Here is a 24,953-nt window from a genome sequence, read left to right on the forward strand (position 1 = left end):
AAATGTTTTTGCATTTGTATTATTTGAAAGTCCTCTGAACATTTGACGCGAACGGGATAGGTGACCCCTTCTTTGTACAAGTGAAAATTTGCATGAAGTGTGTTTCGATATCATGTTGAGGAGTAAATCGATGATGCCTTTACTTTCAAAGGCCCTTTTACTCTCCATATTGACTTTGCGCTCCTTTTTGGACGTTTGAAGTTGTCAAAGCTGTCTGAGATCAAAGTTTGGACATTGCAAGTGCCTTCGAAATCCTACCTGGTAAAGACAGTGTATGAATAAATCATAGAGTTAATAGTTGTACTCGCTCTCGTGGTAAGAAAGAGATGGAATAGAAGAGTGAACGAAAAGAGGGAGCCACGTACCTCGCATCATTCTCATTTGAGTGGATTTCCTTGTAATGTTTTCGTTGCAAATAATATTGCGTATTGTGGAGTACTAGTTTCGGGACAGGGGAGGGGCGATATCTACGGAGAAAAAAATTGTAAGCTGTTGTAAGCCTAGTAGACATTATTTATCGTTAATTTCTCTTTCTCTCTATAAAGGCTGGTTCACAATAAACCGGAAACGAGAATCGGAACGAAAACGAAAAAGGTAAAATTGTTAAAATGTATACATTTAAATGTGAGCATTCACAATTAACGAAAAGCTTGCCGGAGCCCGGGATCGGGAACGGAGAGTTGGCCAATTTTAAACTTTGGCGTTCACGTTTCCGATCACAGCCCACTAGATTCATTCTATTGTCATATAAAAGCTATTTTGTCGTCGTATATTTTGTAGCAAGAAGACCGTGACATAACCTATGCATTATTTTGTTCTGTGCTGTGCATCATGGAGCAAGTTTTATTTGATGAGATTCTAATATTGAGTGTTGAGGAAAATCCTCACGTTTACGATAAGCGGCGCGCCTCGTATAAAGATGAGAAAATGAAGGAGAATACGTGGCTTTCAATAGCTGTATCTTTGAACACCGATCGTAAGTGAATCATATTTTATTACTTTATTGGTTTATTACACACTACATATTCATGCTTCAATTCAATAACTACTGTTGTGTTCATTTTTGTTCTATTACAAATGTTTCTTCTCTAATTATTTTACGTTATGGTAGACTTAAAATAGGTTGTGATAATAAAGATGCATGGGCATATTTATAGTACCGTACCTAATGAAATGTTTCGGTTGAAATTTCGAAGTTGGTTAACCTGTGTTTATGTTGGTTGCCTTGTACTCATGAGAGAACGCCATTGGTCAATTATACACAAATAGCATCAGAATGCGTAATATCGACTTTACATATCGTTATTGACATGCATATCGATATGCATAGTCGTCTACGTTCTCGGTTTATTGTGAATGAAAAATGTTCATATTCACGTCCTCTGCTTCTCGTTTTCAATCTGGTTCTCGTTCCCGGTTTATTGTGAACCAGCCTTTAGAAATATGTCAGTAATACAGCATATCTTACATTCCCGTTTTACTTTTTTCCTACTATATTGCCTAGCAATTACTGTACCATGAAAATGCAGGGAACATATTGTGCTATTTTCTGAAAAGAAATGTACATTTTAAGACTTTATACGAGTGTCAAAGTTACACAGAACATACCGCATCTGGACTTTTCTTTCTTATTTTCCCCAAAAGAAACATTCTCCTATTCATGTTCACTACCGGTCAAACGTTTTCGATCATCTATCACAACTATGGATTTGTGGTTAAAACAGGGATTTCGTTTTGAATATTCTATCATATCATAATGCTAGAGAGAGAAAATATTTATTTTGTTGGTCTATTTAGTTTTTCAGATGTGTTTGTACATTGAAATAAAGTATATACAGTAGAACCCTCGTAGAACCCTGATTATCCGTCACCCTATTAACCGATTGGCAGATCATCCGACTGTCTTTCTCTCGCGTTTTTTTTTTTTTTTTTTTTTTTTTTTTTGCTACAGCAGAAACATATGAAGTAAATTCTATTGTACGTTATACAGGGACATCATTTTATTTTTACTAATATTTTTAATATTAACCTGTCTATACCTTTAGGGAACCGGAAACACCGCTTGCTCCCCCCTCCAAGATTGGAGTTCGATGATACTGGCGTAGAACACAAATCACTCTACTAGGTATAGGATGGAAGAAAAGTAGTTCATCAATTTACGTAAACTAGGAAATATCGCGATTTTGAGTTTGATAATTTTCATTAGGTTTTTCTTTAATCAAAGTACAGTACTGTATTAAGAATAAGTGTTTTTACTCACGAAGTGAGTTATCCATGCGAACGTATTCATTATGCAGCGTATATTGTCTAAGCACATTAGCGTACAATATAGAGAAAGAAGTTAAATTGAAAAATAATCATAATATGAATATTTAAACACAATTTTGAAAATGGTGGCCGTTCATTTCGATACAGGCTTCAGTTCTTTTGTGCATATTATCGCACTATAGACTATTGCATCTAATTCCAATTGCCAGTTTCGTCCTTCGTACTAGTAACTCATGTTGAAATAATTCTGTACCTACTCTACGTACTGTGAATTCAATCTTCACTTCTGCCCGACCCGAAAATATAAAATTACTCAGACATGCTATCTACTGTCCGTCCAAGTGGTTATGCCGCAGGATTGTAGAAAGGGAGGAAATCACGTGACAGTTAATTACTTAACGAGGCCCTTTTATTTAAGTTAAATTAACAGCTGTATAATATTACGTAAACGTCCAATTCCTAAGAGAAATTAATGTTTTCAGAAAAGAGCTAAGACAGCCCAGCTATTACAGACGGGCGAGCAGAAGCAGTTGGGGGAAATCGGGATGCGACGTAGGCAAACGGATAGTACCTGTGCGAAAATATGATTCAATATTGAAAGCTCTTTCGTCACTGGAAAACGCGAACATATTTCTGGAACGTACTGTACCCAGTATCTCAGTACTGCTTACTATCTGCGGTCTTGGTTCTGTGTGGAGTTGGAACTTCCTTAGTAGAAGGGGTGGGAGTGAAGTACATTAAAAAACTCAGGTACAATAAAAATTGAAGTAAAAATAAAATGATGTCCCTGTATTAGTATAGGCCTTTTTTTTTTCTAGAGAGTGTTATTACAAGCATTTACACTTACACAGTTTGGTGTACTGTTCGATTTGCCGTACTCTACAACTTCTATATAAAATGTATTCCATGAATGTCAAAAGAAACGTGTTGTGCTAAGTATCGAATAAAATGCAAATAATTAAGTGGTTTGTGGAAAGAGAAACTGTGGGTCATCTCGCATCAGAATATGAGACTGATGTTACAACTGAGAGCAATTGAATAAAAATCAAAGATAAAGTGTATACTTTATGTAAATCTACAAGATGAAACCTCTACTATTTATATCTTTCCGCTGACAGCCATTACAAGGAGTTTTCTTACCCCTTAAAAATACGTCGTTGACAACCGAACTTAAATTAAGGAACTTCTGACTCACTACCAAGCGTGTCAAACACAAGACCACGGAGGAAATGACGAAAATTCAAGTGTTATTCATTCAATTTACGAAAATATTTTATGGTACTGTTTATCCGATTTTTTCTATTAACCGTTCCGTCAACCCCCTTCATTACCACGGATAATAGGGGTTCTACTGTAGTTGTTTTCAGAGCTGATCGAAAACTTTTGACCGGTAGGATATTTTTACAAGCGACTGATCAGTAATGTTTTTGGCGATTTCTCTCAAAATACAAGTGTTCATATCTATTAGTCCGTTCTAGTACAGATATATAGGATGTTTAAGAAAGAAAAACAGATCTTTTAGCAATGAATAGTTGGGTCTAAGTAATCATTTTAAGTAAAAGGTAACAAAGGGTCCCCGACATGTAATTTCGGCAGTAAGCAATGCCAAATTTTCGTCTATCCACCTGGATACTAGGCAGCTGGCAGAGCACCTAAGAAGTATAGTATACTTTCTTTTGTTTACACCTATTGAAAAGTCTGTGAGTTTTTAATTCGAGAATGTAGACCAGGCCTGCACAAACAGCTCAACGAGCTCGCGCGCTCCTTCGGAGCGGGAGAGCGGTGTTTACCGCTCGCCGAAACGAAGAGAAAGATACGTCAGAATGACATAGACTTGCTCTGGGTAGAGGAGAGGGAAACGACCACTCAGTTACCTAGTCAAGTGCAGTGTGTAGGCCTATTCTCAGTAAGTTTCACATTACTTACCTACTGCTACAGTACAGTATGGACGAATCTAAAAGACGGAACATTACATTTAACATTGAACGAGTTACAGCTCGAACTTATTGATCTTCAATGTGACCTAAGGGCTAAAGACCGTTTGAATAATAGTACTGGCCTGGTTGAGTTTTACAACACTAAACATGAGCAATAATATCCACGACTACACAGGCTAGCTGTGAATATGATTGCTATGTTTGGCTCAACATTTATATTTGTGAGCAACTGTTTTCTATAATCAACTTTAATAAAGGCAGACATCGAGTATCTGTAACTGATGTTTCATTATGATCATTAGGCTACTGTTACTTTCAGCTGCCAACAGCATAAAACCTCGTTTTGATGTACTGATAAATAAAAATATAACAAAATGATATTGTACATTTAAGTAACTGTAGAATTTTTATTACTTCTCTAAAATAAATATTTATTTATTAATTGATGATAGTCCAAGATAGTTTTGCAAACAATGAACGGGAATTCACTTCATAAACACTCGCAATAGTACTTCCTTTTGTGTACATTTTGTACGAGATCACCCCTTCTTCCAGTCCACTCTTATACAGAGCGCAGCTAATATCTGCATTCCGCTCATGAGCTGTGAGCCGGCTCGGAGAGCGCAAACCTTGTGCAGGCCTGATGTAGACCTTGAGTAAAGAGTCTTTAACAATTAATGTAATTGTTCGATTTTAGTCATCATGTATAAAGGACACACATTTATAACCTAGTCGTTTATGTAAATAGTACACTTTTTATTTTCAGTGTATTCTATTCATTTTACTCTGTTTTCCTCAATTCCTTCTCGGGAAATGCTGTTATTTATGATGACTATAGTATGTAATTGATGAAATGGCGCTATAGTCCATCCGACGTAAGAACTGTCTTAACATGAATATGTATTACTTGGTGCACGCGTTCGACTAACTATACTCCAACCTGTTGCTTTGTTGTAACTTATTGATTACACTTTTTTTCGTATTTATACGCCACTGTTCGCGATATGGGTTACTACAAATAAAACATTGACGACACCTGTATTATCAAACAAAATATTTCAGTTATTTGTACATTTTTACAATTGGAAATTTATTCGACGAACATAATATTATTCGACATCATATTGTTACACGTTCCCCAAACGAGATTTTCGCTTGCCAATAATACAGACCACTTTTATGAACAATATGAGGCATTATACAAATCTGGCTTTCATGTAGTAGCTCCCTGTAAAGCAGGTTTGAATAATTTCAAGGAAAAATTGTTCCGGAGCCGGGTATCGATCCCGGGTCCCTTTGCTTAGCGCGCGAACGCTCTTCCGACTGAGCTACTCCAGGAAAAATAATTGTGACGGTGTCGTGTATAGTTCCTGGGGTAGCTCAGTCGGAAGAGCGTTCGCGCGCTCTGCGAAGGGTCCCGGGATCGATACCCGGCTCCGGAACAATTTTTCCTTGAAATTATTCAAACCTGCTTTACAGGGAGCTACTACCTGAAAGCCAGATTTGTATAATACATTCGTTACTGGAGGTACGTTAACAGGAAGCCACAATTTAAGTCACACAAGTATTTGTGTGCACTCATAGTTCAGTTCTGGCGTCTTGTCAGCTCATTTGAGTCGTGTGGATACAAAGGAAAAATTGTGACGGTGTCGTGTATAGTTCCTAGGGTAGCTCAGTCGGAAGAGCGTTCGCGCGCTCTGCGAAGGGTCCCGGGCTCGATACCCGGCTCCGGAACAATTTTTCCTTGAAATTATTCAAACCTGCTTTACAGATTTGTATAATACATTCGTTACTGGAGTTACTTTAACAGAAAGCCACAATTTAAGTCACACAAGTATTTGTGTGCACTCATAGTTGAGTTCTGGCGTCTTGTCAGCTCATTTGAATCGTGTGGATACAAAGGAGAAATTGTGACGGTGTCGTGTATAGTTCCTGGCATTGTCGTGTATTATTTTAACAAAGAATGAGGATACGCCACGTCTTCACTATAAATTCTGCAGTGCTTGGGAAAAGTGACATGAGTCACTTTCCATAAACCTTTTTTGGTGATTTATTGACAACTTACGGAACATCTGCTCTCTTGGAAAAAGAGACATACAGTAAGTATATCTCCCATTACAATAATTCATACAGAAAAAAATCAAATCGACATAAACCAGTGTAAGTTGTCAATAAATTATCAAAAAAAGTTTGTGGAAACTGACTTATGTCACTTTTCCCAGGCACTGCAGAATTGTAAAAAACCAATTCGTATAGCCTACCCAAGTGAAAAATGAAGAGTAAAACACTCTATCTTCTCTTCCGCCTTGAGTATTTCAGTCAATATTAACATCAAGGGCAGTTCTTATTTTTTTATTCCCTGTAGTCTAGCTTCTAGCCCTTACTATGCTGGCCATTTGATTTGAAGATCGTGGGTTCAAGCCAGGCAGGACGATGGATTTTAGAACCGATAAAATTCTTAGAGTGTATTTCTTCAGGAGAGAAATAAAACTGCGGTTCTTTTGTCGTAGATTTAGTAGTGTTAGTCTGGTTTTAAAATGTTCTTCGACGTCCTCCGGTGACCCGGCGCTATTCTTCTCTGTCTCCCCATTTCCCTTCTTGCATTCCTCTTTTTTCCATTATTTGTGTTCCTTCCCTAAACCAGTTTAATCTGAAGAGTCGTGTCCTCCTCCACTCATATGGTGTCCAATATGCGTTTCGGCAGACTTTCTTATCCTTTTCTTCTTTAACAGACGTATCATTGTAATCGTCTCCTTTGAATGTCATGTAACACAGTTTCTTGTAGGCCTACTATCATTATTTATCATTATACTGGATTTATTTTCTCCATTCTTGAAACTCTACATAATAGTCTAAACGCAATGCCAGGAACTAGTAATCGTCACTTATTATGTGCAGCAAAAGTTAAACCTTTCGAATAATACAAAAGTATACTAAGTAGGATGTTAAATACGAGGGAGACTCAGTCAGTTAAAAATTGAATTAGCTCCTACATTTTTTAACAAAACGCCTGAAGCTATCAATCCTAGATAGCAGTATTATCGATGTGTGTACAAGCGAAGTGAAGATGCAGCAGTTGCAAGATGGAGGCTCCTCTGCACGAGTATACAATTGGCGAATTGATCCGAGCATTAATGCAAGCTTATCTCGGGCTAGTAATGATGCACTCAAGACTCGTCACCTATGAAGCACCTCTCCTTCACATTGTCCGCTGGAATCAAGTCGCCATCTGTTACACATTTGCATCCATGACAGTCTCCACCGACCGATCGACTCTGTATGTTCGATATTTGTCCACCCTTCGGTGGACATATGCACCCAGTTGTAGACAGCTTGACATGACAGGCAATGCATACCACACACGATCAGCATTTCTTTATGAATATTCTTTGTTACCAGACACTTTTGTCCAGAAAAATCGTGCAGTGAAGCGCTGGTCGACAATGGTACACTTTTACAGAGGTCCCACCATCTTAAAATGCTGCTGCTTTGTTTCGCCTGTGTGCCCATCGATCACCTTCAAACCGGGTAATACTGTCATCTAGCGGCGATGGCTTCAGGTACCTCATCCAGAAATATAGATCGCTACTTCAATTTGTACCTTACTTGCCTGTGTATATGTAGGTAGTTGAGATCCTAACATTCTAAGGGTGCTAAGCGCCAATTTTTAAAATTTCATTTTATTTAATCTAAGGAAGGAACATCCATATGAGAATATCTATAGTAATGTCATAAGAGCGGAACGAGTGGATTTATTTGGGAAATCTCATACCTAGAGTGACATTTTATTGGGACTATTTCGTGAATAAAATAAAAATGTAAATATATTCCTAAAATTTGTTCACAAAATGTTAATAATTGTATATTTATGATTACTTAACCTATTCAGACATTGTGAAGTCGAAATAGATGAATAACGATTACTACAATAAAAAAATTGAATGTTATTCAGTAATGCCAATTGAGAAAAGCGAAATACAGGTTTAAAAATGTTAATTACATGTACTGCGCTTTTGTCTTGTAATTATAACAGAATGCGTTTTCATTATCTGCTGAAATCATAATTTAATTTAAACATTTTATAGTATAATTACAAATAACTTATTAATACATTAATTAAATGAACAGTTGTTATGAAGGAGTGTTATTTTCTTTAGATACAATGGACATGAAATTAGAAGATGAAGATGTAGATGTGGAAGTAGGATTTCGCACTTAATTTAGTACAATGGATTCATGCTTATCGATTTACGTGGAAATAGTTGGTGACACTGACTAAAGAAAAGAACGGCCATGCGATAAATTGATAGTGATAAATCGAGCTGCAGAAATTATCGCGATGTTTGACTGTGATTGGTTGGAATTCAAAATTTCATTACACTTCATTGGCCGAAAATGGAATGAGTCATACTAAATCAATTGTCTTTGGCGTAGCTCAACTGTAAGTACCTCAAACGTCGGTGTTGTAGGTATCTCAACATGCATTTCGCAGTGTATTGTTTTTGGCATTTAGTACCTTTAGATCATCTACATTTCCCATTTCCTTAGGTGAAATAATTGCTACTGCACCAGGTGAAAAGTAAGATTCTATGAAAAATCTGTTTTTTTCCAAGGTTTTCCCCAACCGTAAAGTGAATGCCAGGTAATCTATGGCAAATCCTCGGCCTCATCTCGCCAAATACCATCTCGCTATCACCAATCTCATCGACGCTAAATAACCTCGTAGTTGATACAGCGTCGTTAAATAACCTTACTTACTTACTTGCTTTTAAGGAACCCAGAGGTTCATTGCCGCCCTCACATAAGCCCGCCATTGGTTCCTATCCTGAGCAAGATTAATCCAGTCTCTACCATCCCACCTCCCTCAAATCCATTTTAATATTATCTTCCCATCTACGTCTCGGCCTCCCCAAAGGTCTTTTTCCCTCCGGCCTCTGAACTAACACTCTGTATGCATTTCTGGATTCGCCCATACGTGCTACATGCCCTGCCCATCTCAAACGTCTGGATTTAATTTGCGTGCAGCTCTGCGTTGTGTAACTTTCTCCATTCTCCTGTAACTTCACCCCTCTTAGCCCCAAATATTTTCCTAAGAAACTTATTCTCAAATACCCTTAATCTCTGTTCCTTTCTCAAAGTGAGAGTTCAAGTTTCACAACCATAAAGAACAACCGGTAATATAACTGTTTTATAAATTCTTTCAGATTTTTTGACAGCAGACTAGATGACAAAAGCTTCTCAACCGAATAATAACAGGCATTTCCCATATTTATTCTGCGTTTAATTTCATCCCGAGTGTCATTTATATTTGTTACTGTTGCTCCAAGATATTTGAATTTTTCCACCTCTTCGAAGGATAAATCTCAATCTTTTATAGTTCCATATCGTACAATATTCTGATCAGGAGATATAATCATATGTTTAGTCTTTTCGGGATTTCGTTAAATAACCAACTAGAAAAAAAAAAAGAAAAGACAAGAAGAAAATCTGCCACATCATGTTTGTTCACAAAAAGTTGTACTTGAACTCGGCGGTATGAAGTTGTAGCTTCTTTTGGACATACGCTTGTCCAGTAGCTTAATGTACTTGTAGGAAAAGAGCTTCACAGGCCATCGTAGGCAGATGCAGTAATGTATAATTACAGCGTGCACTGCGATCCAGATTCCGCTCGTGGCGTGAGTGTTGGCGTGTTAAGATCGTATCTTTCTTGTCATGTCTGCGTGGCTGGAATTCTACTATAAAAAACACTGTTCACTGTTCCATCTAATTAGCTGACAACATTACAGCGCATAAAATCAACAAAATGCTGTCACCACTAATCCTATAACCCGAGGGAGAGAACTGCACAAAAGATAAAGGTTTTAAATAAATACACGGACTGTGAAAATAATAGCTGTTAAAGGGTATGTTACGTAGACAGTGCAGAGGTCTGTTTCGGATTATAACCCCGGTCCCCCTGCAGAATAATCCTAGCTGCGGAGCAAGACTGCGACCGCCTGCCGAGATCAGCTTCCCCGCGGAATTACTTGGCGTATAATTGTATGTAATTACAAAACACGAGATTTCGTGTCGTAGCGGAGTGCGAAGCTTGCTCATTACAGCAACTCGTTTCGTCCTGAATTACTACTGTGTGAAACATTCGCTCAGCTCAGAAAGTGATTCCTTTAATTAGATGCATCGATTTACACATCAGCAATTTTTCTTTAATAATTCAAATAAGGTAGGTGTCCCTGATATGGTCATGCTAAGGTTTGAGAATTTTTCTAGCCGCCATTTTGAAAGAAATGTAAACCACTTTTTTCTTACTCGTTCTCAGTCTAATGGACTTTCTTAAAACAATTTCCTTTCCCCATAAAAATAGCTTTAAATGTCCAAAAAGTCCCTAATTCCAAAAGTCTACCTAGTGGCCATATCAGGAACATGTGCACATGATATGGCCACCCTTGTTCCATGTTCTACAAATCGTGATTGTTTTCAGTTTGATTGCGCAGTTGTGCTAAAATTAAATAATTTTGGTGTAAGATGAATAAAAATGATACTTAATAATCTTTTTTATAATTCAAAAGTGTAGTCAAAACAGATTTTTCCATAAAAAATTAAGTTGTTTTTCTTAAAATACAAACTTTTTGCGTAATCCCAGCTATAAGGCATGTAAATTTGTCAGATGAAAAAATAAAAGTGAAATGAACTTGTTATGGCCATGGTGCATTTGATATGGCCATATCAGGAGCAGGTAAGCTTTCACGAAAATCGTTTGATTATGAAGAACTCGTAAAAGATACGACATCAACTACAACACCAATCAGCAGAACATTAATAACTGAATGGAGTACTATGGTTTTAATGAAACAAGTCTTTGAAAAACAAGCATAAAACAAAGGAGACTTACCAGAGAAAAATAAGAAGAGGTCACATGAAAACCACAAAACAGGCAACTGACGCCATATTGCTCAACCTGACCTGGAAAATGATCAAGTGACATATCAGGATGCCTTTTCACTGGATGCTGCTGCAATTTAGCGGATTTTTTGGTTAACTAACTCACAATAGGGGGATGGCCATATCGGGAACATGGCCATAACAGGAGCACCCACCTTAGATATTAATGCTACACGTAGTTTTCATGAAGAATAAAACATAAAGTACAGGAATGAAAAGTAAGGACATATTATGGATGAACTAGCCTAAATGGAAATGGATAATCGCGAAACAAGTGAATTGAATAAGTAGAGTAAGGAATTAGTTTATAAACAAAGTAATGAGTAGAGGCAGGATTTTCATGCACTATCAAATCGTAAAATATGCATGCATCCATGCACTATCAAATGGCCAAATATGCACAATGAAGGAAAAGAAAACATTGAAAATATGGACTATCAAAATTGAAACTTACATTTTATTTACGAATGGCACAATGTACTACTAACAGTCTTTCCAAATTTCTAAGATATTCTTTTCCCTTGATCCACTGTGCCACAAGATCTCTTCTCGAACATTTAATCGGGGGCATTACAACACTTCACAGATCACCACAGAACACGAATACACTAGCTAATTCACAAAACACCTGTACATGTACTGTCAGTGACACAGTTCATCTGCCCTGGAAGGAATGCGGGGTTGGGGTAGTAGTTTCGCACTAATAATGGATGGAGAGAAAGTTCGAAATACAATGTAGCATGCATTATAAAAACATTGATTTAGCAATTCCGTGCCACGTTACTATGGAGTACACTACACTTGAAAGTTATATTGCTGCGTCTTAACTTTGAATATATATTTATACCAGCAATTCTATTAAGCAAACGTTCACCTTCGTCTTTCAAGTACAAATGAAGAGAGAGAAATGTTTTTTTGAAGAAAACAGAAAGGGGATTAAGCAGAGGGTATTCACACCAAAAGTACCGTTAGCCAGCCGCTTGCTCCAAAGTTAGCCTCACACCCCTCTAAACAACACCCCTAACTTCCCCAAGGTTCAGGGCAGATGAGCTGTGTCATCGACAGTAGCCTACTACAGACCTTCTACCTATCTGCATTTCCAAATTAAAGGCATGTTAGGGGAAGCATGTTAGTGCTATTGTCGCCAAACTACAAAATATGGGAGGGAGCAGAAGAGGCATCCTTCTAATAATAATTTTAGCCTCAGGGTAAGACTTGTATAGAACAGTAATGTGGAATTCCAGTGTGACAATACAATGAGAGGATTAGCTGGTAAGGTTCAAAGTCCTCAGGTAGAAACCCTGCAAACTGTTAACATTTCAGTTATATTTTTCATTACATGTACTCAAATATTGTAAGCTCAGAAATACCAAATTCTACGAGGCAACATTTATAAAATGCAGTATCATGCGATTTAATATAAAATATGCAATGAAACTATAAAAATGGACGTAATATGCAACAAACCTCAAAATATGCATTATTAAACTTAAAATCTAAAAACATGCATTATGCATGAATTTACCACTAAAAAGACCAAAACATGCAAATATGTACTGAAAAAGTATACATATTTCGAATCACTAAGCCATGAAACCGATATTTACAAAGTTTGAGAACTGTAGCAAGCTTATATAAAAATATGCATTTGCATGGAGATCCTGTCTCTAGTAATGAGTAAACATGTGAAGCAATAAACCAGCGTGTGAAATAGTGAATAACGAACAGGTTAACATATAGAATAAATTAGTGAGTCGACCTGGTTGGCGAGTTGGTAAAGCGTGGTCTTCTATGCCAAAGGTTGCGGGTTCGATCCCGGGCCAGGTCGATGGCATTTAAGTGTGCTTAAATGCGACAGGCTCATGTCAGTAGATTCACTGGCATGTAAAAGAACTCCTGCGGGACAAAATTCCGGCACATCCGGTGATGCTGATATAACCTCTGCAGTTGCGAGCGTCGTTAAATAAAACATAACATTTTAACTTTTTTTTAAATTAATGAATAAAGGAATGGAGGAAAAAATTAACGAAGGAACGAATTGGCCAATAAGAGGGTGGGGAAAGGGAAAGCTAATCATCAGAGAAAAGAATGAATGGATGAGGAAACGGACGAATTGATGGAAGATGGCGCGGAGAAATGAACGCAGAATGACATGCACGAGTGGACGATGGATGGCACGGACGAGTGGACGCTGGATGGGACGGACGAACGGCCGGGAGATGGCGCAGACGACTGAACGGAGAATGGCATAGACGAGTGGACGCAGGTGGCATGGACGAGTGGACGTAGGCTAGCAGGGAGATGCTGACACAGGATAGCAGGGAGGAGCGGGCCCAGGATGGCACTGACAGCTGACGTAGGATGACACGAGTGAACGAAGGATGGCAGGGACGACTGAACGCAGGATGGCGCGGACGGAGGATTGCAGGAAGGAGTGAACGCAGGATAGCACGGAGGAACTGGCGCAAGATAGCAGGGAGGCGCGATTCTCTGTCGGTAAAATTACTGTATACAATGAGAACCGGAAATAGTGAACATTGTTCTTGCGGACCCTGAGTCGATGTGTTTCATCCAAGAATCGAACTGCCTAAAATCAAACTGCCTACAACTGAGGCTCCACTATACTTATTTGTATCAAGTTTGAAGTCCAAGGAAAAAGTTTAATAAAGAAATGAAACGGGTGAATAAGTAAAATTTTTTGTGCGAGATCGTGCGTATTTGCTTGTTTTCCGCACAGAACCAACACGCGGTAAGTGTGAAATACCACATTCAGTATTCCCAACGTAACACACATAACAATTTCCCTCTTCTTACCGCTTAAGCGCGTCATTCATTTTACTGCTTTACGCTTTTAACATATTATTTTTAGAGACGTTTAACATAGTAATAATTATAAATTGGAAACTTACCACTGCAATTTCACCTAAATTGCAATGTTAATTATTGTTTTTAAATATTTGCAAAAATTAAGTAAAGTCTACTACTCCACGAAACTTATTGCATTCCTGATACAAGTAACATTAAGGAAGCCGTGAAAAAATCAACGAGATTCCAGATGTCGATGTTATTACTGCAATATGTTATATAAATAATGTTGTTAAAATATTAAAATGAAAAATAAATCATTACATAACCTTACCGTTTGTTTTAAGTTTGCATTTATAGACTGGGGGGGGGGAAGACAGACGTATATCACGGCCTGCTGGAGTATAGTAAACATAAAACATTTTATAGCAACAATGTTGAAGAAAGATATTTTGGTTTTCCGAAGTTGCCGTCATTAAACAGAAACCAACATGGAGATTTCATTGCAACTAATTAGAAATTCGTCTTTCAGGTATGTAATAAACGATCTTCGCACAAAATAATGTACGATACACGAGCGGTATGTTTGTTTTCATGTTCTCGGAAATTCAAAAAGCTCAACTACGTTTCGCTTTTTCAATCTTTTCCTCGAACATGAAAACTTCAACATACCGCTCTTGTAACGTATATTACTTTTACACATTCACATAAAATTTAATGTAGATTCGAAATATGTAAATTTTAATATATGATGTCATTTGAAAAATTATTGTCATATTCTGTATGTCTAAATAATGAACTTTTTTCGAACACTGGTATCATATTGTATGGTTTTTCTCCAACAGCTCTTGTATAAAACTTTTTTTTTGTAAAATCTAAGTTTAAGAAGTTATTAGCAATATTCCATACTTATTGTTCACTCTCTGTATTTTGTTTTAAATATAATATATTCGAATCTAAAAATCCTTTGTTTAGTGAATACTTAAGCTATTTACTCAACAGATGGTCATTATGTACACAAGTAATACGACTGTTCAAATATGCGAATGTATTTGTTGTTGAAAGGTGGCCCGCAGGGCATATTACGTACAATAAGATATGCGTGCACTGGTGCAATAGTTGTGAATGTCCTTCACATATCAAACCTGCCGCTAGCTAACACTTAAATTGGTCGAGCCTGTCTGGTGGTTACGAGAGCGAATTAGTATCTCCAAGTGTCTCCTCGTGATGACGCATGGTAAAGGTCACTTCAAATTGCTGGCAGGTCATGACGTAAAATGTTCTCGAACCACAGAAGGGTGTCCAGAGTCTATTATATGTGATCTTGGGCTGTTTTACACTAGAAGCTCTCTATCATTCAAAGGATAAAGTCTAGGAATGTAGCTATAATTTTATACATAAAGATAAACTGGCGGAGACGTCAATGTTTCAAGGATTTTTCTTTCCTTGTATTGTCTATTAGGACAAGTCTATTGTTTCCCACTGTTTTTCTGTCTGTAACTCGTCTTTTTGCAGGCATAATGAGAAAATGTTGTGATGCAGTAAACCGGCTTGTGATTTTCGAGAAAATACATATTTTCAACACATCTAATATCCAAAAAGTGGTGTCGGTCATGTTTTCTGATAGTATACTGAGATTTGGGGGAGTAAACCAGTTACAATATTGAATGTAATAGTAACGGATGTTCTAATTTAAAGCTACGATATTTCTACAGCCAAGCGACATATAATACCTGCTGCAAAACCACAAATATGTTCATTATGCCTTAATTTAGCAGGGACTATATTGTCACGTACTCATCCATTTCGCATTGTATGTCCATGCATTCTGTGATTAACGAAGGTAGTTTTCGATTGTTTGATCCTAGCCGCATGTATACTGTGTTGAGAATCATTCGACACTAATTTATAATAGGCCTATTTGCGATGTTCATGCACTCGGTAATTAATGATTACTTGGTTCAGGGTACACGCATTCCTTGTTAAAAGCAGTCAACAATTTATAATATTGGCGGCAGAAATTCAGGAAATAACATCCTCATGGCATTAAAATAAATAGCCCTGGATCGAAGTCTTCAGGAGCACCTTCGGTTTTCGATTTTTTCGTCCACAGTGCGTACATTATTTGTTGAGAATCAGTCGACAATCTAGATAACATCTACAGTGCGTTCAAATAAATTGCTCTGGACCTAAGACTAAAAGCACCTTCGGTTTGTTCCTTTTTTTTCATGTAGTTCTCGTGCATTCTTTGTTGAATATCGGTCAACAATTTGTAACATTTGTCATTTGTGGCACAAATTCAGGAAACATCTTACTCTCATTTCAATAAAATAAATTTCCTTGGAGAAAGGACTTAGAAGCACCTTCCGTTTTAGATTTTGTCGTCCTGGTCGCATGCATTTTTTGTTCACAATCAGTCGAAATAAATTGTCTTCATTGTATTACAAAATGCCCTGGACCAAAGACTTCAGAAGTAGCATGTTGGAATCAGTCTATAATTGAGGCCCTGAATAACCCAATTCAACTTGCTGTCAATATGAAAACCCAGTAATTCCACTACTGTATAAGGTTCAGCCTCTCTTTCTAAACTAAAACATATACTGGGTGTTCATTTCAAAGTGTCATGACGTCACTGTTGATGAGTCAGCGATTTGAAGCGAGATTCAGCTTTTATGTCTGAGAAGTTGCCTATTAATCAAGGCGTTCAATCTGAATTTGAGAACGTGTACGGTATAACTTGAACGTCGCAGCAGCAGATGGCGGTCTGTGTGATACCATAACCTCTTTCGAACTGTGTTTTGCGCGGCCAAGTCGTACGCAGGGTATTTGTTATCATCGGTTGCGTACTGCAACATTCCACAACACAAATCAAATGCTCCGTGTCCATGTTGACCGTCGAAGTTAATGTCAACAAATACGTAAGTAATCGTCTTAAACCTCTCCCCATATCTCGAAAGTAAGAAAAAAACTCACCTCAGTACATGTTTCGAAGCAGTTCACATTCCTGCCACTACCGGCGTTACCTTACGTATCGGTAAGTACTTTTCGGAATGAACGCAGTACTTGCTAGGCAACTTCTCTGGCACATAGGTAATACACCTCTGCGGAAGTGTAGGAAGATTGAATTCTCTAGTCTCATCGACTAGCCACGTGACGGCATAGAGCGAGCCATGACACACTTTGAACTGAACACCCAGTAGAATAGTAGAAGATTGTAAAACTCTTCTGTATATATTTCAGCTAGACTGTGACTATAATTAAGACTATAATGATTTCTTTGATATTTTTCATATTCTATTTGTGAAGCTATGTACGAATACCATGGAATGTAAATAAATACAATACAATGATGTTTGTCGCCGAACGGTGGCGCTCTTGTACGAATTCAGCATGCTGCACCGTGAATTTAACCGAAACTATGCTAATTATGACAATGACAAGTGAATAAATGATAGCGAAACGAATCCGGGATTCAACGCCGAAAGTTATCCAGCAATTCCACCTCTATTGGTAGAGGAAAACCTCGGAAAAAAACCTTGATTCCAATCGGAATTTGAACCCGAGACTGCACGGTTCACAGTAAGACATTTTAACCGTTATTTCACAGTGATGGATACATAGCATTGTTAAATGAACTACTACCAATAACACTAGTCAACAACTTGAAAATTTTTCTAGTATCTGGTTTGTAAATAGGTGGGTTTACCTAATTTTTGGGTGCTGAATTCAATGGAAAAATCACAATTTCTTTCTATTACGTCACATTTTCTAGATCGTGACTAACGAGAATGACGGGCTTCGGCACGAATTGTAGTCGCGTGATTATCATGGTCTAGTTGTGACCATCTTGACAATCGACTAATATAAATACATGTTCAAATTTCTACAAAAAACAAAGGAATTGCTTTATTATACTCATGTTAAACGTACATTTATGTATAAACTTGTTCAGTGTTGGCCATGTTATGACTAAGAATGTGTCGTTGCGCCTTAGCCTGTCTTTCTCGTTAGCCAGGTTCTAGATACACAGCACTAACACAACAAAGTAATACAGTATTGTGCAAACTTTTACCATTTAAAATATAAACATAATATACTCAGACCCACGAAAGCTTTCTTGGTAACATAAAAAATTCATATAAATCAACAGAAACACTCAAATAATTGTTTCAACCGTCTTCCAAAGAAAAAACATAAAAATAAAAACCACCCAGCATTGAAGGGTTCCAGTGACCTTGGTAACGGCGCTCCAAGGTTAAAGCGTTCACCCTGTTCGTCACTTCAAGCACCACAGTTGTTCAGAAGAAGTCAGGGTGCAATTGTAAAAAATGAATTTTTAGTGACTTTTACACCCCATATTCTTGTAGTTATACCACAGTCTACTATATACAGTCACGAAGGTCAATACGTAATAAATATGCATCCATAGATAGTTACTAACCACTAGGATCGCTAATATCGCCTCATTACAGGCAATGCGAGATAGTACCGGCACAGTCTATTGCTCCTAGCACCCTCACAACTCAAGCTTCGTGACTGTATATACTAGACTGTGGTTATACAGTAGACCAGTCACTATGGAAACATATTCTTTTGAAAACTTGTTCCAGTGTATATTACACCCAATTACAGAGTGTAACAGCTTAGCCACTAATGTATTACACAATTTCCCAGAAAAAATAAGAATACGGAAAACATAATCATATAAAAATTCTGTATATAAATTTAAAATATTCCAAAATCTTACGGTACGTGATACAGCAATTCCGAAGGCATATTCGGATTATACAACCAAAGATTGATATAAATAAAATTGATGTATCATACACCAGATGCAAAATGGCTGTCAACCAGTGTAATTAAATCGTACCCTTGATGGATATCCCTCTACTCTAATCAAGTAGACTATTGTTGCTTATTCACTGCAGTATTCTAGTGTGCCATTAGGCCTACATATGAGCTATTCCATCTCAAATCGACCAAAATATAGAGAAAATTGACCTTACAATTTCTAAATACAATGAAACTTTTTTTTGTCCGTAGAGAACTGTGATACAATGCTTTATGCAAAGTTTGAGGTATCAGAACTTCATAATGTTTAAATTTAAAATTTATCGTATTTTAATAAAATTAGCAACTTTAAACTGTTGTAGCTCCGAAACCCTTTCACCCAATGATAAAAATCATGGTTTATTTTTATGCTGAGAAATTAAAGTTTATATTGACATATAAACAGATTTTCTTACTTTTCATGGAAATTGAGAAATTTAGTTTTTTCTCATTAAGACGCCTTTGCCAAGGAAAAAATATTTAAAAAATATATAGTTAGATTCCGCATTGAAAGTACAAATAAACACATATTTTTACTGTTGGCATGTTGATAAGAAAGTATTGAAAATATCGAATAAAGAATATAAATAGTACGCGCGTGAACTAACCAGCTGACTGTGAGACGGTAGCTAACCGAGACAAGCAAGGCCAGGAGACAAACACGTGATCTTTCGTCTAGTAGCGCATAGCTGTGCTAGCTTTATCACAGGTTTTCATAAACACAGGAGTAAAATGATGCTCAACGCTCGCTTATCTTCAGCTCTCGGCCAGTGCTTGCGGTACTGTGCCGTTCAAGTCCATGCGTGTGAAAATAATCTATTTAATACCCTCGAAACTTATTGCCATACCTCTAAGCAAATAATGCCGAATCCCTCTTAATAATGCAAGGTTTTTTTCTCAATATTATTTTACATTTTTACAAATTGGCAAAAAGCCTAAAAGTAAGTAAAATTAGATTATCTGTCTCTCTGTGTACAATAAAAATAAGGATTACTTCTTAACATAACCTACCAAATGTCAGCTTCAAAATGAGCTCCCGTTCAGTGTTCTGCAGTAAAACATTCCAGAGTTCTGAGCGCTGAAAGAGGCTTGTTTTTATAAAATACGCTAAATTTGTCGCTCAACAATACGAAAACCGTTTGACTTTCGATAGTATATTTTTGAAAATGCACTCTCCTCAGCACCTTGTATAAATAGGGAGAAAATTAGAGTGTAAAAATATGCGAGGTTTTTTACTGATCGATTTCATATGGAATAGCCCATATCTTCTATTTCATCATTGCTATGTTGTGTATCACGTCCCGCTGTTCGTAAACATGATTTATTATCCACCCTGTATAGTAATTTATCGACACGTAGTTGGATATGGGAAATGCATCGCGTTATCCGTGGCATTTCCTATTTTGTAAACAGTGATTTTTTTAACGTAAGGGTGTTTTGATACCTAATTATACCAAGTTCATTATTGTGCGGAATTTGCACGCTCACAAACAAATTTCACATACAATTACAGAAAGAATGCGGTAACGTGTTATAATTTTCATCCCACGTACGTAGGCAGCTATGCATTACATATAGCTGTTCGAAATTTATCTGTATAGTCACGTATACGTAAAGAATGAACATTTAGTGCCACATAAATGTTTCATTGGCTAGACTGAAACGTAACAATACATTTACGCTCGGTTGGTTCCCATTTTACAATTAGCTCAGTAACCAATGTACGGTTAATTCAAAGCATTTGTATCAGTGGTACATCTTTTACGTTTCCTCTTATTTTATCTACAGCAATGTCGGACCTTTGTTGGTCGATGGCTCTGGCAGTTCGCACATGGAAGGGAGTCTGTAATAAATACGTGAAAAACAGAAGAGCGATGTGACAGGTTATTTTTTTTTCTAAAAGACTGACTCTTCATTTATCTCTGAACATGCACATCGTGGTTATCCAGACTGTCCCTGCATTCACAGGATGTTTACAGACCTTAAAAAGCTATAAAACATGATGTTCTTGTCTTAATAGTCATCTGAAGACTGGATCAGTCTGCTCATGCTATTTTATGGGCTGATTTTCATAATTTCGGAACTGAACATCGTTTGATTTCACTTCGTATTGTATAAAAAATCTAATTACGATCTTTGAACATTGCTTTGTGTAGAGATGTCAAGAGACCGCGCGAGAAGTTCGAATTATTTACTAACTAAAAATGCTGGAATTAGACAAGTTCAGCTACTGCGTGTTCAGTTCAAAGTGTGTCATGGCTCGCTGTTTGACGTGATGTGGCTAGCCGATGAGCCTAGACCAGTAGTGTCAGAGTTGTAAGCTCCAAAACCGGTTGTGGAGCTAGATCGGAGCGTGAACATGCTTATGTCTGTGGAAACACCGGAGCACGCAACGAGTCTAGTGGAGCGCTCCGCTCCGTTTAGTCTCTGTCTGACAACGCTGGCCTAGAAAATTCAATCTTCCTACACTTCCGCAGAGGTGTATTACCTATATGCCAGAGAAGTTGCCTAGCAAGTACGGCGTTCATTCTGAACAGTACTTATCGATATGTACGGTAACGCCAGTAGTGGCAGGAATGTGAACTGTTTGGAAACACGTACTGAGGTGAGTTTTTTTCTTACTGTCGGGATATGGGGAGAGGGTTAAGACGATTACTTACGTACAGTATGTGTTGACATTAACTTCGACTGTCAACATGGACACGGAGCATTTGATTTGTGTTGTGGAATTCTGCCGTACGCAACCGATGATAACGATACCCTGCGTACGACTTGCCCGAGCAAAACACAGTTCGAAAGAGGTTATGGTAGCACACAGACCGTACAGACCGCCATCTGTTGCTACGACGTTCAAATTATACCGTACACGTTCTCAAGTTCAGATTAATAGGCAACATCTCTGACATAAAAGCTGAAACTCGCTTCAAATCGCTGACTCACAACAGTGACGTCATGACTAGACATCGGATTTTTAGGCACTAAAAATTGCAGTTTTAGGCGCCTAAAATAAGCTCAAAATTTGTAAAATTAGGCTCTATTTTAATAAAAATAGGCATTTTAGGCACATCAAGGTATCATACTTATTTCTTTCACTGAAATTTTTAGTTATACACTAAAATACGCACAAAAAAGTATGTTTAAACATTAAAAAAGAATACTATGTTATATTTATAAACAGAACTGCACAAATTTAATATATTGAAACTAATGAAATAATGATTATTGATATCAAGATTACTCATTTTAAGTTATTGAAATTCAGTTCCATGCTCACACTTTATTATAATTATCTCCACTGTACACCACCAGAATTTTTTCTAAATTCTCCACAGTTAACCTTTGCCTTTTGTCACTGAGAATCATTTTGAAAGCAGAAAAACTTCTTTCAACCGAAACTGATGTGAGAGGCGCAAATTTTAAACTAGGTACAATAGAAACATCAATACTTACTGGAACATTTACACTTTCCCCCGATATCACTCTTGATACTTTTTCCAACAGTGAAAATCCTACATTCGTATTTAATATGTTGTCCCACTTATTTTTAACTTTTTTCCCAGTTTCGCCCAAAGCAGAATGTATGTTCACTTGAGTTTCCTTTACTATTGCTATTTGGCTACAAAGAGATTGTTTTTCACGTTCTAATTGTTCAATGCTTGCAGGTATGAAAGAAAAGTTTGATGTTATGTAGGCAATATCGTTTTTCACTCGTGAGTCATTCAGACAATCTTTCACTGCTTTCACACACGCTGCACTATCACTTTCAGGTAATTTATCAATAACTGTGAACACTTCTTTAAAATACTTAGAATAATACACCACTGACTGAATCCAGGTTCCCCATCGTGTAACAACCGGCTGAGGTGGGAGTGGGATATCTGGAAAGTTCTCTCTGAATATTGAAATCCTGGATGGGGCTTTACAAAAACATTTTTTTGTGTTAGAAATAAACGAATAGACAAGAGGAAATTCATTCCGGATTGTTTCAGAAACCCTGTGAAGGCCATGTGCTAGACAGGTTACATGCGTGAGGTTAGGATAAAATGTTTTAAGAAGTGGAGCTGCAGCAACCATGTATGAGGCAGCATCAGTACAAAACAACAGAACTTTAGAATCGTCTATATTACCTGAGTATAAAGACTGTAGGCCTTTATTTACAAAATAAGCAATGGCTTGGCTATTCACTTTCGAAAGTTCCTTAACACATACGAGGTGTGGAATCGAAGGTCCATCAGGACTAAGTTTTCCTACTACCATATTTGCTATATACCTATTCATAGGATCTGAGGTTTCATCCACAGAGACCCATATGTAAGAATCACCTATATCCTCCCGAATGGAAGCTAAAGTTTCATTGTATATTCTGTCTAAGTAATTTTTTCTTAGGGTCGACTCAGATGGGATATTTTGTTTGCAGTATTTTTGTAAAAACTGTCTTAAAACCGGATTTTCAATTGCATTCCAGGGAATGTTAGCAGCAACAAACGCTCTGGTTAAATCAGCATAGAAATTGCTGCTGAGATTGGATGAAGTAGGCTGTGTTAGTAAAGTTTGTTGCAGGTGATTTTTCTGCTGAGCTTTAGCCTTATGAGCCGCTCCTTGCACATGCTGCTTTAGGTGGCACTTCTTTTCTTGCGAAATCTAAAAATGTAAAGTAAACTGAATTAAAATAAAATCCTAATTGTTGTATTGCCGTATTTCTATCACAAAGTTAGTGGGTTCGAACAATCAAAATTTTAATGACCTGCAAATACTTTAACTATCGGAATTTAAAAGGTTAAAGTGTAGTGGTCTTAAAAAGAATTATACCTCAGGATAGCTCAGTCAATGTATAAATATTATAGGCCTACTCATTAAAATTAATAGAATTTATATATTTCAACTATTGTTACGTACCTGTTTGCTACAAATCTTGCAGAATATTATTTTTCCATCATAAGTGAATTCTGAATATTCTGTTAGCCATTGCCGGATCAATGTAGATTTTGCACTTATATTTTTCGGCATTATCGCGTTAAACTTCACAGGAACACGTCCTACCGCTCAAAACTTCTCAACACAAATAAGGTGAGGGAAAGAGCAACTGTTAACGAGCATTCAAATGAACCGTTGTTATTGAGATTCAATTGGACAAAAATACAAAGTTCCACTTATTGTTGCATTTCCTGGTAGTGTTAACACTGGGAGGGCCATTCTTTTAAATATTTTGTAACGGTTTACCCTACTAATTCGCAGTTTTACGACTTTTCATAAATATTTCAAAAACACTCTTTCTCCAAAAATTGTGATTTTATGACACTCTGAAGGGCAGTACAGCTAATCGGTTTCAGACCGAAAACAGTCATTTTTATAGTATAGTATATCTCTGAATCGGTAGCAGCACATGTTGTGATTGTTGCCTGCTTCAAAACTAAGGTTGGTTCTTTGTCGGCATTTATGCCTCCAAACATGTTAAATTCGGTGAAATCTATTGCGAGTGTCGTGAGATTCAAAACATTTTGTTTCCTTTATCAATGGTTTCATGGCCGGTGTGAAGCAAACTTTCCACTTTTTAAATGCCTTAAATTTCGCAGTGAGTGCATGTATAAATTATAAAAAGTAAGAGTAAAATGCGAAACTTTACAGTGAGTTAGGCATTTTTAGGCGAATATTAACAAATTAGGCTCTAATAACCGTTTTAGGGCATTTTAGGGCACTATAAAACTCTTTGAATACCTTTCAATTTCCATGAAACACAAATATTAATAATTATTTTTACTTTTCTCCTAAAGAAACAAAATAGGCATTTGCCCTAGAATCCGATGTCTGGTCATGACACACTTTGAAATGAACACCCAGTATACAGGGTTTTCATTTCAAAACTTCCCAGTCTAAATAACTAATTATTTAAGTTGAATTCAGTTTAAACAAAAACGCGTCAATTTAGATATTGAGGGGGTAGTCTGAAACCAGGCTTAATTGCATTTTAGATTTGAAATGACACCCCCTATATTTTTATATTTAAATATGAAAGAGCATTTAATTGTTTGTACACCTCATTCATTTGTTTTCGCATCTTTTGTTTTCATCGTCGTCTGCCAACCTAGATTTTTGTTCAAAGTAGCGATTTTTAAATTAAATTTACATGAAAACCGTTCACGTTATTGAAATACGCCAGGGGGATAAATTATTCAT

At 37.1% G+C, this 24,953-nt stretch overlaps 1 protein-coding gene across 3 annotated transcripts in view; it reads left to right on the forward strand.

The window, feature by feature from the left end:
• Syn1 (Syntrophin-like 1) overlaps positions 1–24,953 on the forward strand; it is a 703,617-nt gene that overhangs the window by 271,120 nt on the left and 407,544 nt on the right. The gene's annotated exons all lie outside the window — the stretch shown is intronic.

This window comes from Periplaneta americana, chromosome 14 (assembly GCF_040183065.1).
Source record: "Periplaneta americana isolate PAMFEO1 chromosome 14, P.americana_PAMFEO1_priV1, whole genome shotgun sequence".
NCBI classification, from domain to species: domain Eukaryota; kingdom Metazoa; phylum Arthropoda; class Insecta; order Blattodea; family Blattidae; genus Periplaneta; species Periplaneta americana.